This window comes from Aethalodelphis obliquidens, unplaced genomic scaffold (genome assembly GCF_003676395.1).
Source record: "Aethalodelphis obliquidens isolate GAN/ISIS:26980383/991018 unplaced genomic scaffold, ASM367639v1 scaffold1, whole genome shotgun sequence".
In the NCBI taxonomy this organism is placed as follows: domain Eukaryota; kingdom Metazoa; phylum Chordata; class Mammalia; order Artiodactyla; family Delphinidae; genus Aethalodelphis; species Aethalodelphis obliquidens.
In genome coordinates this window covers 82,296,578-82,309,279 of record NW_020837945.1, presented here as the reverse complement: position 1 = coordinate 82,309,279, position 12,702 = coordinate 82,296,578, and the positions used below count along the sequence as shown (strand labels likewise).

General features: G+C 49.5%; 1 long non-coding RNA gene across 1 annotated transcript; it reads left to right on the top strand.

The window, feature by feature from the left end:
* Window positions 1–10,440: 10,440 nt before the first annotated feature.
* On the top strand, window positions 10,441–12,363 carry LOC113622030 (uncharacterized). Its single transcript, XR_003433393.1, has 4 exons — window positions 10,441–10,556; window positions 11,330–11,384; window positions 11,656–11,816; window positions 12,260–12,363. It is a non-coding gene; the product is annotated as an uncharacterized LOC113622030 (long non-coding RNA).
* Window positions 12,364–12,702: the final 339 nt, after the last annotated feature.

The window sequence follows — 12,702 nt, the reverse complement described above, 5'->3', positions numbered from 1 at the left end:
CTCCTTGATGATACCACCAGGAAATGATCCCTCCCTCCTGGGATGTCTCACTTGGCATGCGGGTCTCTACACAAGCAATTCTTTGTGTGTTGTGGCAATGGTATAAAGCCTTGGATGTTTGTAAAACTTCAGAGATTGCAGAATTCTTTAATACCGTGTGTGTGTGTGTGTGTGTGTGTGTGTGTGTGTGTGTGTGTGTGTGTGGTGTGTTTATAAGAGGTGAGCACAGCTATGTAGAATACCTCAACACAAGAAGGGATTGGACATTTACTGGGTTTGGAATGTGTCAATCACTTCTGCTCGGCCAATGAACAGAGAGCCAGATGTATCCCTGAGAGGAGAGAGAACACTCACTATAAAATCTGTAAACACTTGGAGGAAGAAAGAACAGAGAGGGGGAGAAAGTGAACAGTATGTGCCGATCACTCTATATTCCAGGCACCGGGTTAGAGAGGAAACTTCACGTGAACAATGAGCTCACTTAAGGCTCACAACAGCTTTTAGAGGTAGGGGTTATTGCCCTCATTTTGTGGATATGTGCCATTGAGGGCCAGGGTCTTCAGGAAATAGACTCTGAGAGGAAGACTGTGTGCAGGAGGTTAATTGGGGACTGTTCACAGAGCAAGGCCTGTAAGGAAACAGGACTGGGCGAAGGGAGAGGGTGAATGGCATTGGAGTTGCCACAAGGCCTCAGTTGCTCCCATGGGGCACACTGAAGCTTAGACGACCCTTCAGAGATGTTCCCGCATCCAGGGAATGGGGCTGGGTCATTGCACCCCTGGGAAGGGGCATAACTTAGGCAAGGCCGCTCCCTGCAGCTGAGGGCATTTCCTGGGGAGGGACAGCACTCACTGCACGTACAACTTTGGACTTGAGAAATGCCTGTCCTGCACACACACAGCACTGCTAGCGAGTGGGAGGATTAGGGATTGAACTCAGGCCTGTGCTTTGCTCTGAGGCACCGTGTGGCTTTCAATCCATCTCAGAATTCAGCCTGGCCACCCTGAACCCAAAAGGCACCTTCAGGAAGACCGTGCCCAGAACTTCCCCCGCGGAAGTCACCCCATGAAGAGAATGGTCTCCACTTTTTGGAAGATCTCAGTAGATCTGGCATCAAATAATAGCAGTGAGGAGGCAGGTATTGCTGATGTTTTCCGATCCTTACACTTTGGGAACTTTGATGGTGGAATACCAGTGCGATATCCAAAATATTTCACAACCAGGAAAACACCCAGGACAGTCAGAGGGCTGGCAGTATGCATCCCAGCTGAACATGAATTACACCTGGTGCTCTCCGGAGGACAAGACTGCAGCTCTCCCCAAGAGCCATGTGCTGGGAAAGAACCTGGGAAGGGCTTTCTTCAGAAAACAAAGCTGACAGAGGCAGGTCATTTGATTAAATTGGCCATTTGCTTCAGCATCTGGGGTTAGTGATCTATGCTGTAAGCTTCTCCTTTTGCAAGGACAGTGTCTTACTCAGCTCTGTATTTCCCCAAACCTGGCACAGTAAAGTTTGTTCCATGAAATCTGTATGACCCTGGGCAAGACCCCACCCTACTCTGTGCCTCAGTGTCCTAGTTTATAAGATGAGAGGTTTCCAAACCCTGTTTCTCCTTGAAACGGGAGAATCTGGTGAAGCCCGCTTAGGAGAAGGGAGATGAGTGGGCCGGTCCAGGGCCTCCTATCCTACTTTACCCAGAGCAACTCCTCTTGTATTTGTTTATGCTTCCATACGGTTTCACTTAAACCAGCATTCCTCAGCTAAAAACAAAGCCTGGGAACCACCGGGCTGCATATGATATCTGAGGTCCCTTACACACAGCTCTGACATGTGTGGATGTGAGTGAGCAGATGGACAAATGAACCAATGAATGAGTGAATGAACTCTTTGTGTACCTAGCTAACATAGGCCAGTCCCTGGCCACACCATTCTTGGAGCTGATGGCCAGCCATCCCGGGAAGTTTGGTAATTGACACAGGGCTTTCCCAATGTCCTGTCAATTGCAGGAGTCTGTCTCCACCACGGACATGGATAAGGCCTCCTCCCTGCAGATACCTCGGATGCCACCAGGTCCGGGCTGCACTTGTCTTTGACTTTCCTAATACGTTGACTCAGCTGAAAGAGATACTGACAACAGCAGCACGAGTCACTGGCAGGTTTGGTGAAAGAATCACTGGGTTTTCTCGGTGTGTGTCCTGGGGCGTGGCACTAGGTCTGCTTGCTTCAGCTCCCTTCCCTCATAGGGAGAGGGGTCCCCGTTTTGGCCTTGCCCTCCCTCCCACAATCCCTCCCTCCCTTCCTCCATTTCTTTCTTCCTCCAAGGCAGTGGTTCTCAATCTTGACTGCATGTTGGAATCACCTAGGGAGACTTAAAAATTACTGATGCCCAGAGATTCTGATTTCTTGCTTTAGGGTGTGGCCTTGACAATAGGATTTGAAAAAGCTCCCCAGGTGATTTTCATATTCAGCCAAGGTTGAGAACAACTGGTCTGAGGATATGGAGTAGGGCTCCCAACCTCAGCTAAAACCGTTTCTAGCCGTGGGATTCAGATGTGTCTGCTGGATTTGGGGAGGCGTGGGGCACAGGTTTCTCTTAGCAATGGGGGACATAAAGGGAAGTGGAGGGAAGTACACATCACCACACCTGCCCCGATAACCTAGCACTGAGTCCTGTGGGAGGATAGGCCTCAAAGGAAGCCGAAGGGGCTATTTTCATAAAGGGTCCTATGAGGCTCAGGGAGATCAGTCCTGTTTGGGGTCTAGGTGACAGGGTGTGACAGCATGGGGGAGGGGCAAAGGACACTATGAGGCTCCAGGGCACAGAGGACACCAGGTAGGCATGGTGGCAGCAAGGCCCACCCTGGGGTGACTGTGGTCTGCATGGCATCAGAGAGCAAACAGGGTCGGCAGAGAGAAGCTTTGGTGAGACATGGCGTCCACTCCCCGTAACAGTCCTGCTCACGAGCACTTGTGGGATACTCCCAAGGGGTCCCTCAAATCACAGAGTGAGCCTATGGCAGACAAGAGCAAGCAGCAGTGAAATCTGGTCATTTCATTGAGGGGAACCCACGTGGACTTGTGGGATGGTGAGGTCTGGGGACACTTGAGTCACAAATACAAGCCACAGTCTTGAAACTGTCTGGTGGTGGTGGCAGTGTGATAAGGTACGACAGATGTGAAGCAGAGGAGCAGACGTTTGTGACCTGCTCTGAAATGGCCCCCTGGCTGGATCAGTCTCCCCAGCAGCTTTCCCCCGTGTGCTCACATCCGATCAGGGTCTTCTCAACGCAAGGCTCTTCTGCGTGCATGTTCACAATGTGAGTTATGTGCTCTTACTTCCTGTGCAAGTTCTTTCTCTCTCTCTCTTAAAATCACATTTTCTCCTAAATTAGAAAGCCTCTTTAATTGTTAGCAGGAACTGAGTTTTTGCTCCTTGCATGGACAATATCATTAAACACTGGAAAATAAACAACGTGGAAAACATTAAGACATTTTCAAATCCTTTGCTTCCCAGAGGGTGTCTGGGGTCCTGGGCAGGACAAGGTTCTGCTGGCCTGGGTTTATATTGTGTTGATGACTTGACCCCTCCAGCTGTGAGAAGCCAAACTGACAGCAGGGTTGTTTTTACTAAACTTCCCAGGATCGCAAACTTGATTTGGGAGGCATTTGCGCCGAGGTCTCCAGCGACTGTGCCGAGCTTCCTCCGTGGGCAGAGTGCATGATGGGAGTGGCCAGTGGCCCTCGTAGCTGACAGCTGTTGTAAACCATCGCTGTCCTCCCGAGCTATTCCACAGGACCCGGGGAGGTGAGGGGAGCCACGGGAGGGGTGGTGTGGGAGAACGTTTCCTTCCATCTTGCTGAAATGTGAGTCTAATGAAATGATAATGAGGTTGTGGCCTTTAAGCTCCATTGAGCTGCTTGTGCATTGTAATTTTACCCAGAGTGGGGCTAGTGTTTGAAATGATTAAAACTATCGATTCCTAGGCCTGTGTGGCTTGAATCGGAATTCATTAGAAGCCCAGAGGTGAGGGATAAACGTTTCTCCCCAGTTCAGCTGGGAAACTGATCTCATCTTGTCTGAGTCTCCTCTTGCCCGCCCACCCAGCTCTCCAGCAGACCCCTGGCAGCATAAGCAGCTGGTGTGGGAACCCCTGGCAGTGCTGGAAGACAGACAATAAATAGGACCCAGCATCCACAGAGCGGCAAGTTATGAAAGTACCGCCATGAGTCCTCACCCATTTTCCTGGGACCTCTCCCTCCTGTTGGAGGAGGGAAGCTCTCAGTGTTTAGTCTTGTCCTATTTTCTTACAGGCGTTATAAGTGCAATGTCTTTTCTGTGAAAAGAAACACAGAAACCGTCCAAAGTTTGACCCAGAAGAATCCTGGAAGTAGAAACTCCAGCCGGGAGGGTGGCTGACAATGTGGGGTGAACTTGGATCTCCTGAGTACCATCTTTCTTGGCATAGAATGAGGGGTTTCTCCCTCTGATTTTTGTTATCACCACCATTCTGGCTTCCAAGAGCACAAGATGACTCCTTTCAAGTTTAGAGCTGAGACAGGCTGGCATCTTAAAAAAATAACCTTACTTTGAAAACGGTATGGAGGTTTCTCAAAAAATTAAAAATAGAACTACCATATGATCCAGCAATTCCACTTCTGGGTATTTACCCAAAGGAAACAAAAACACTAACTCAAAAGGATAAATGCACCCCCATGTTCATAGCAACATTATTTATAATAGCTAAGACACAGAAACAACCTAAGTGTCCATTGATAGATGAATGGATAAAGAAAATGTGGTGGGGACTTCCCTGGTGGCACAGTGGTTAAGAATCCACCTGCCAATGCAGGGGACACGGGTTCGAGCCCTGGTGCAGGAAGATTCCACATGCCGCTGAACAACTAAGCCCGTGAGCCACAACTACTGAGCCTGCATGCCACGACTACTGAAGCCAGCGCGCCTAGAGCCCGTGCTACACAACAAGAGAAGCCACCGCAGTAAGAAGCCCGCGCACCACAAGGAAGAGTAGCCCCTGCTCATCTCAACTAGAGAAAGCCCACGCGCAGCAACGAAGACCCAACACAGCCAAAAATAAAGATAAATGAATAAATACATTTGTTAAAAAAAAAAAAGAAAATGTGGTGTACGTATATACTGTGGAATATTATTCAGCCACCAAAAGAAAAAGTAAGGATATTATGCTAAGTGAAGTCAGACAGAGAAAGATAAATACTATATGATCTCACATATATGTACAGTCTAAAAACAAGTGAACAAAGAATAAAACAAAATCAAACTGAACTGGGTGAAGGGAATCAAAAGGTACAAACTTTCAGTTATAAAATAAATAAGTCCTGGGATGTAATATACAGCATGGTGACTACAGTTAACAATGCTGTATTGTATATTTGGAAGTTGCTGAGAGCAGACCTTAAAAGTTCTCATCACAAGAAAAACAATTGTAACCATGAGGTGACGGATGTTAACTAGACTTATTGTGATCATTTCACAGTGTATACAAATATTGAATCATTACGTTGTACATCTGGAATGAATATATTGTTATATGTCTATTATACCTCAATAAAAATAAAAACTAACCTTATTTACTATTAAAGGAGACCAAAAAGAAAATACTTACAGAAAATGTCAATAGCATAAGGACGGGCATCCTTCCTAAGTATGGGTGTCTTCTGCCTTAGCGCTGTTCTTAGGTCTGCTCTTATCTTTAAGGACTGAAACAATTTATATACACTTGGCCTGGCTTCCTGCCTGTGTCCATGTGGGGTCCGCCATCTTAAAACTGGTCAATCTCCCCTTTTAATCTCCTCTCTGACAAGCCTAAGAGATCACATTTTAACGGCCCACCTGGGGCCTCCTACTCATGTGGAGGTCCTGGTCTGAGAAGAGGGTTTTATCCGTAGCAGCCTGGGGGGCGTGTAAATGACTCAAGGAGACAATTAGGGGTGCTGTCCTCCACATGGGGTAAAGCAGCCCGGCAAAAAGTCCCCTTGACCCCATGTCCTCCTTTTTTTACAGCCTCCCTGGGCAATCGTGGTCATAAAATGCACATCAATCCTTATATTCAGACTGGAGCATCAAGGTCTGCCTTCAAGGTCACACACACCATGAGCATGTCCATTTTGGAAATAGTGTGATATATTTCCAATTTCCCTGCTCGCCTTTTTACAGGTAAGCATCACTGTTCCAAAGCTTTCTCTATACCAGGCGAGTGGCATGCCCTTCCTCTAGCTTTCCAAAGCACCACATGCATCTAGGGTCCCCCATATTATACCACGTCTCATCTTCTTCTCTGTGTGGCCCCCACTAGACTGTGGGCTCCTTGAAGGCAGCGTGTGCATTTTATTCCTTTCTGCATCTCATTACCCAGCACAGTGTCTGTCCCAAAACATACCCGGGCAGAGGACTGTTGACTGAGTGAATGAAGGGAAGAATCCATGATGGAGGTCATTTGTCATTTAATTCTCAGGACAACCTTATGAGACAAGCAAGGCAGGAATATGAGCAGTGATTTCCTGAAAAAAAAAAAAAAAAAAGAAAAAGAAAGAAACAGAGCTCCAGGAGGGAAGGGCCTTGCTTACGGTCACCTGATTTCTGGAGCTGGCGCCAGGGCTGTGGTGCAGTCTGGTAGGCAAAGAGGTGTGCATTTTGCTGCCCACACTTGCTGCTCTGGGGCTCCTAAGGTACCGTTCGGTCTTTCCCGAGGTGCCACCTACACAGGTGGTTCCCGAGAGGTTCAGATCAAGGTCCCCTTTTATTTTCTCCCCCTGCCCCACCCCCCATACCTGGGCATGAAAGATTAGACCTAGCAAACGAACTGCAATTATGCAGTAATAATGACTCCATTTTCTCCTTTTTGTTAATAAGACACACATGCAACATGCCACTCAGAGCTTTCAGTTGACAGAAAACGAGGTCTATTCTATTCACCAGGTGAACAGAATTCCACCCAGAGGCCGACAGTTAACAAACCACCTTCTGGGCTCAGGGCTCGGCTGGGAGTCACAGCGCTGCCCTTGACAGCCTGTCGATGGGCCTCCACCGAGCCGGCCGCCTGCCCTGGGTCTCCGAAGTCGGAGGAGACAGGGGCCATTTCAGTTGCTCCCAGCGTGCCTTCCCGACCCCGCTGCAATCAGCAGACCCTGACCTCTGGAAGAGCGTTACTGCGATGTGTCAGCTGCTCTGGGAGAGCCCAGAGTGATGTATTCCAAGACCTGCCAGGAGAAAGGGCTTACGGTCAGTTAGGAACTCTAAACTCCCTCCCGTGGTATTGTCGGTGGAATTTTAATACTCTGTCTCCCTCTGTCTGGGCACTTCCTTCCACTCTTGGCCTGCTCCGCAATGCATATGGAGCAGGGCTCAGGTCTGAAGGTCCCCAGGGAGAGCACACGGTCTCACTCGGTCCAAGAGTCACGGCTGGAAATGGGAGGCGAAGCTCAGGCAGGGCTCCAGCCTTCCCGCAGGCCCTGGGCCTTGGCAGGGCCCCCGTTCATTCTCCTGCGCTCCCTCCCCTTTCAAAGCAGGAGTGAGGCCCAGCACAGGCCTGAAGCCAGCCGACAAATGGAACCCTAGCCTGCTTCCTCCTTCCTTCCTTCCTTTATTCAGGCAACAAACTCTACCGAGGGCCTCCCTACTGAGGGCCCACGGTGCGCTGGGTAGGGAGCTAGGAGCTGGGGCACTAGGGGGTCACTGTCCCAGTCCTCATGCCACCCTCACTACTTCTATTCAATTCTAATCACCCTACAGAAAAAACAGACAGGGAAAGAGGGGGCCGTAAGAGAAAGAAGGTTGCTCGAGGAAGAGTGTAGCCAGGTGTGCCCTTAAGAGGTAGTGAAGCAGGAAATTATGGATGGTTTGGGAAGCCCAAAGTTCCCCCCTTCCTACAAAATGGGTCTCAGTCCTCCACTCCTCTCCCCAGGAAACTCATCTACCACATCTACGCGGATAACTCTGAAGTCTGTATTTCTCGCCCAAACTTCACTTTTGAGGGTCAGGGACCACTCCCACCCCCTGACATAGGTTTATATCTATGTCCCCAGAGCCCAGTACAGTCCATGGGAGATGGTGGGCATCCAGGAATATTTGTTGAAAAATGACCAGTACCACTTCATAAAAGAGGCAGCTTCTACAGGATCAATTTCCCTAATTTTCCCTTGTAACTCCTCTCATCTGTTTCCCCTCAAGGAATGACCATCCTGTGGCTACAACTCTCAAGACTGTTGCTCCAGCGAAATCAACATGGAACTGGTGAGATTTCTTCATCCCACAGGGGACTCTTTGACCAGTTTGGGGGTGGAAGGGGGTTGTCAGGACTTGCCTTTGTATCCTCAGTCCCCCAGCCCAGGGCTGGATTTGCATATGTTAATGTGGAGAACTGGAGCTAGTTAATGAGAAGCAGTGGGCCATGTGGGTGAGCGGAATTCCTCAGAGTATTTTTTTCAGATGTCTTAACTCACTCTCTTTGTTGTATTTCGGCAGATCCAGGTGTTTGGATTGAGTTGGTCCTGGTCCCCACTCCCCTCCCCCAAATCTCTAAAACCACAGATCTTTCTAGATGCCAGACTCAGCCTTCTGTCCAGAGGGTGATGGTGGATGGCGGGAGCCCTCTGCCCACCTGGAAACAGCCTCAAGGAGATGGCCTGAGGGAGCGGGCCCCAGGCTGGAGAGCCCCAGGACGAGGGCTGGGGGTGGGGTGGGGGTGTTCCTGAGGGGGGATGGGGGGAGAGGATAGAATTCCAGAGGCAAGAACCCTCAACGGAGACAGCCCGCTGGGCTTCCAGCCCTCCATCTGGGTTCCACTAAAAACACATTTTGCGTGTTTCTGTTGTTCTTAAGTCTGGGTTTATTTCAAGGGGAAAATTATAAAGAAACATCTCTGCCTTTATTTCAACAGCAGCCTGTGCTTGGGTAGATTCTCATCTGTCTGGCCTGTTCTGCCTGAAGGTGAAAGGAGGGGGCGAGGGTGGGGTCCCAGAGAGAAGAGGCCCCAAGAGACTGAGGCCCTAGGCTCTGCCTGCTGCCAGTGTCCCACCTGGGAAACCTCCACAGACAGAAAGGCAAGTGACAGCATCCCCACAGGTATTTGAAAGCCTTCCTCTCTTGAGCCCAGGGCAGCATTCAGTATGTGACCACTGAAGTGAGTCTGGGTATTTTCCTGATAGGAAGCCAGAGGTAGCAGAGGCCCAGGTTCTCTGAGGATTCAGGTTCTAAACCAGTCTGAGAATCCTCAAGGTTACCTGGAGCCCTTGAACTTGAACCAGCCCTCACCTCAGAGACGCAGGGAATGAAGGTCAGAGCTAGAAAGGCCCTTAGCCACCTAGCCTGGTGCTGTCATTTCTCAGGTGAGGAAACTGAGGCCCAGAGAGGAGAAGCTACTCGCTCAGGCCACACAGAGGGTGGGTCAGTTGGTGGACCAGACCTACATCCCAGGTCTCGGTGCTGTCTGGTCCTTTTCTGCAACACTGCTTATGAGGGTAGGTGGGTGGCCAGATCTCCACGGAGGGGCCAAGAGCTCTCATAAACACATCATTCAGGGACTAGCATGTATGCATGCACGCAACGCATATACTGGCCCTCGGACCCTGTCAGCAGAGCTCATCAGTTCCCGCACCCCCAGCAGAGTCTGGTTCCTCCAGGGTCATCTTGGACACTCAGGCTCTGGACAGACACAGGGACTCTGAACACCATGGTAGATATATGGTCCTGTCTTTGTACAGAGCTGATGTCAGACACAAAGAGAATTCGTAGCCCAGGCGCTAGGCCCTGGCCTTTACCCGTAAGAGAGCAATTCTTAAAGAGCTCTCTCTCTTCCTCTGAGAAGGGCCTCCACAATGACTTAAGTTGACCTGCTTGGGAAGGACTTGATTGCCCCCTGGTGGCCGTATCTGGCCATACCTTCACGCCCCGCTTTCCAGGGCCTCAGCCTATTCCTTCAGCAAATTTGTACTGAGCCCCCTGCTGTGGGCCAGGAAACTGAGTGGTCAGTAGACTGTAGGAGATTGATATGCAAAGCAATAATTATAATACAGGTTGGTTAGTGCCTATTAGAGAGGTAAGCTTAGGGTACAAAGTAGGCTTAGGCAAGGAGCCTAAGACAGACTCCAGAAGGGGTATGGGCTGACATGCTTCCTGGGCTCTGCGTAAGTACTCAATTATTATTATTTATTATTATTATTATTTTGGAATAGAAAAAGGTTTATTGCCGACCTTGCAAGGAGGTGGGTGGCTCATGCCCTAAAAAGTCGTGGGCTTCCCAAAGGGTTTTGACAAAGCATTTTTGAAAGCCAGACCAGCTCTCAATTATTAAGGTCCTCTTACTTGGGGTTTACAGTTTACCAAAAGGTTGCACTTGCATATTCTAGTTTATCCTACTGACAGCCTCATGAGGTATGTATAATTGTCCTTATTTTACAGATGAAGACACTGAGGCTCAGAGATGATCAGTGATTTGCTCCAAGTCACAGTCTTGTAATTGACTCATTTGATTTGTGCAGTTTCCAAACTACTCCCTCTGGACCAGACAGCCGGGGGGAGGTGGGTATATCAGGCAAGGGTTACCGGTGATGGGTGGTGTCCACCTCTGCCACCAAAGGGTTGGCAAGGTAGAAGTTTGAACAATTCTCTCCCATCCCCCAGGGAGCAGACTTCTCTTCTTCCAGAGCTGCACAGTGATGCTGGGTGGGCCTCATGGGGCAAATGCAAAATGGAGAGTCCTGGGCCTGGTGACTATATCCCATTCTCATCACACTTTGGGAAGTGATGAAAACAAGGGATGTTTAATTTCCTCTTTGCTGCCCCCAGGAATGTAGTTAGCTTCGAGCTCGGGAGCACAGAGTGAGCACTAAAAGGCCCTCTGGACGTGATCCTTAGAGCCACGGCAAGGTAGGCCAGCCTCAGGGTGGGGAGCACAGCCCCAGGAGGAGCCTCGTCTTCCACAGCCAAGCACGAGCTGAAGGTCTCAGGTGCTTGTTAAAGAAGAATGAAAAATCCGGTGCAGCTATTTAAAAACAGGCCAGGTAATGTGGCCAACAGCTGCAGGGCAGAGCCCAGGTAGTATCTGGGAAATCATCCACCACTGCCAGCCCTGGAGAGAGAGACCTTGTGTCCCTGGCCAAGGGGGTATGTGGGTCTATTTAGACTCCCCTCTCATCCTCCTGACCCAGAGCTAGTTCATCAAGGGGTCCTGCTGACCCCCTCCCTAGACTGTCTCAACAATCCCACTGCTGCCCCAGGGCCTAAGTCCCATCATCTCTGCTTAGAAATCTGGTTTGTTTCCCAACTGTTCTCCCTCTCTCTTCTCCCCACAGCCTCTCTCACAGGGAAGGACCAGGGCATCAATCCCACATGCTGGGCTCCCTCAGGGTGAGTCTGGGCCCCAGGATGTACAGACATCTCACGAGGGTGGGGAGGTTGCCTCTGGGAAGGAGCTGGAAAAGACTGAGGGGAAAGAGCTGGGCTGAAGAGGGAGCCTCAGTGTGGTAAAGCACAGAGGTGGGCTTGAGTGTGAGGGGCTGTGTGCAGTGGTCTGCTGGACCAACAGGGCGGACTACTCTGCATGTCGACATTTAGATGAGAGAGGATGTGAAGACTTTGCTGGGGCTCGGAGTCACTTGTACCTCCCCTGGGGTTCTAGGCCTATGTGTTTTCTAATGAGCTCTAAAATGGAAGCAGTGTGTTCCAAGGACAGGACTCAATGAAGAAGGTCCTTTGGACCAAAGAAATTGACAAGAGGTGGAGGATTTAGATTCAATGAACCTTCACTGATAGCCTACCATGGACCCAACACTATGACAGGTACTTGCTCGTATTTAATCCCATTTAGTCCTCACCACAGTCCTATAAAGTGATGAAACTCAGAGAGGTTAAGTGACTGACCCAAGGTCACAAAGCTGGTAAGTGACGGCACTAAGATTCAAACCCAGGCCTCCTAATTCCAATGTGATATGTTACAAGATTATCTTTAGACTTTGCCAATTTCTGGATATGATGTGGAGACTTCCATGAAGGAGTCACATATTTGGGAAGCCAAATATTCAAGGGAGGGAATATCAGGTATTTTTACGTAAGCAGATTGCCCCGCCACAGGGTCTGAGTTCCCTGCCAGCTCTGTCCTATCCCAGGACACATATTCTCTGTCATGCGTTTGTTTTGTCAGTGCTCTATAGAACTGCATTTTCAAGGACTTCATCACTCACCAAGCATACAAATGTCTCTCCTTCATTTTTCCTGTTAAGCAGATTTAAAGAATGAACTAAGGGGACTTCCCTGGTGGCGCAGTGGCTAAAAATCTGCCTGCCAATGCAGGGGACACGGGTTCCATCCCTGGTCTGGGAAGATCCCACATGCCGCAGAGCACCTAAGCCTGTGCACCATATCTACTGAGCCTGCGCTCTAGAGCCCGCGAGCCACAACTACTGAAGCCCATGCAGCCTAGAGCCCGTGCTCTGCAACAAGAGAAGCCACTGCAATGAGGGGCCCTTGCACTGCAATGAAGAGTGGCTCCCGCTCTCCGCAACTAGAGAAAGCCTGTGCTCAGCAAAAAAATGACCCAACGCAGCCAAAAAAAAAAAAAGAATGAACTAAGAATCTTGGCTGCCATTAATTTCACAGCCTAGAATTATTTGCATCCTTTTTTTTTTTTTTTTTTTTTTTTTTGCTTGAGTCATTTTAAAAAGCCCTT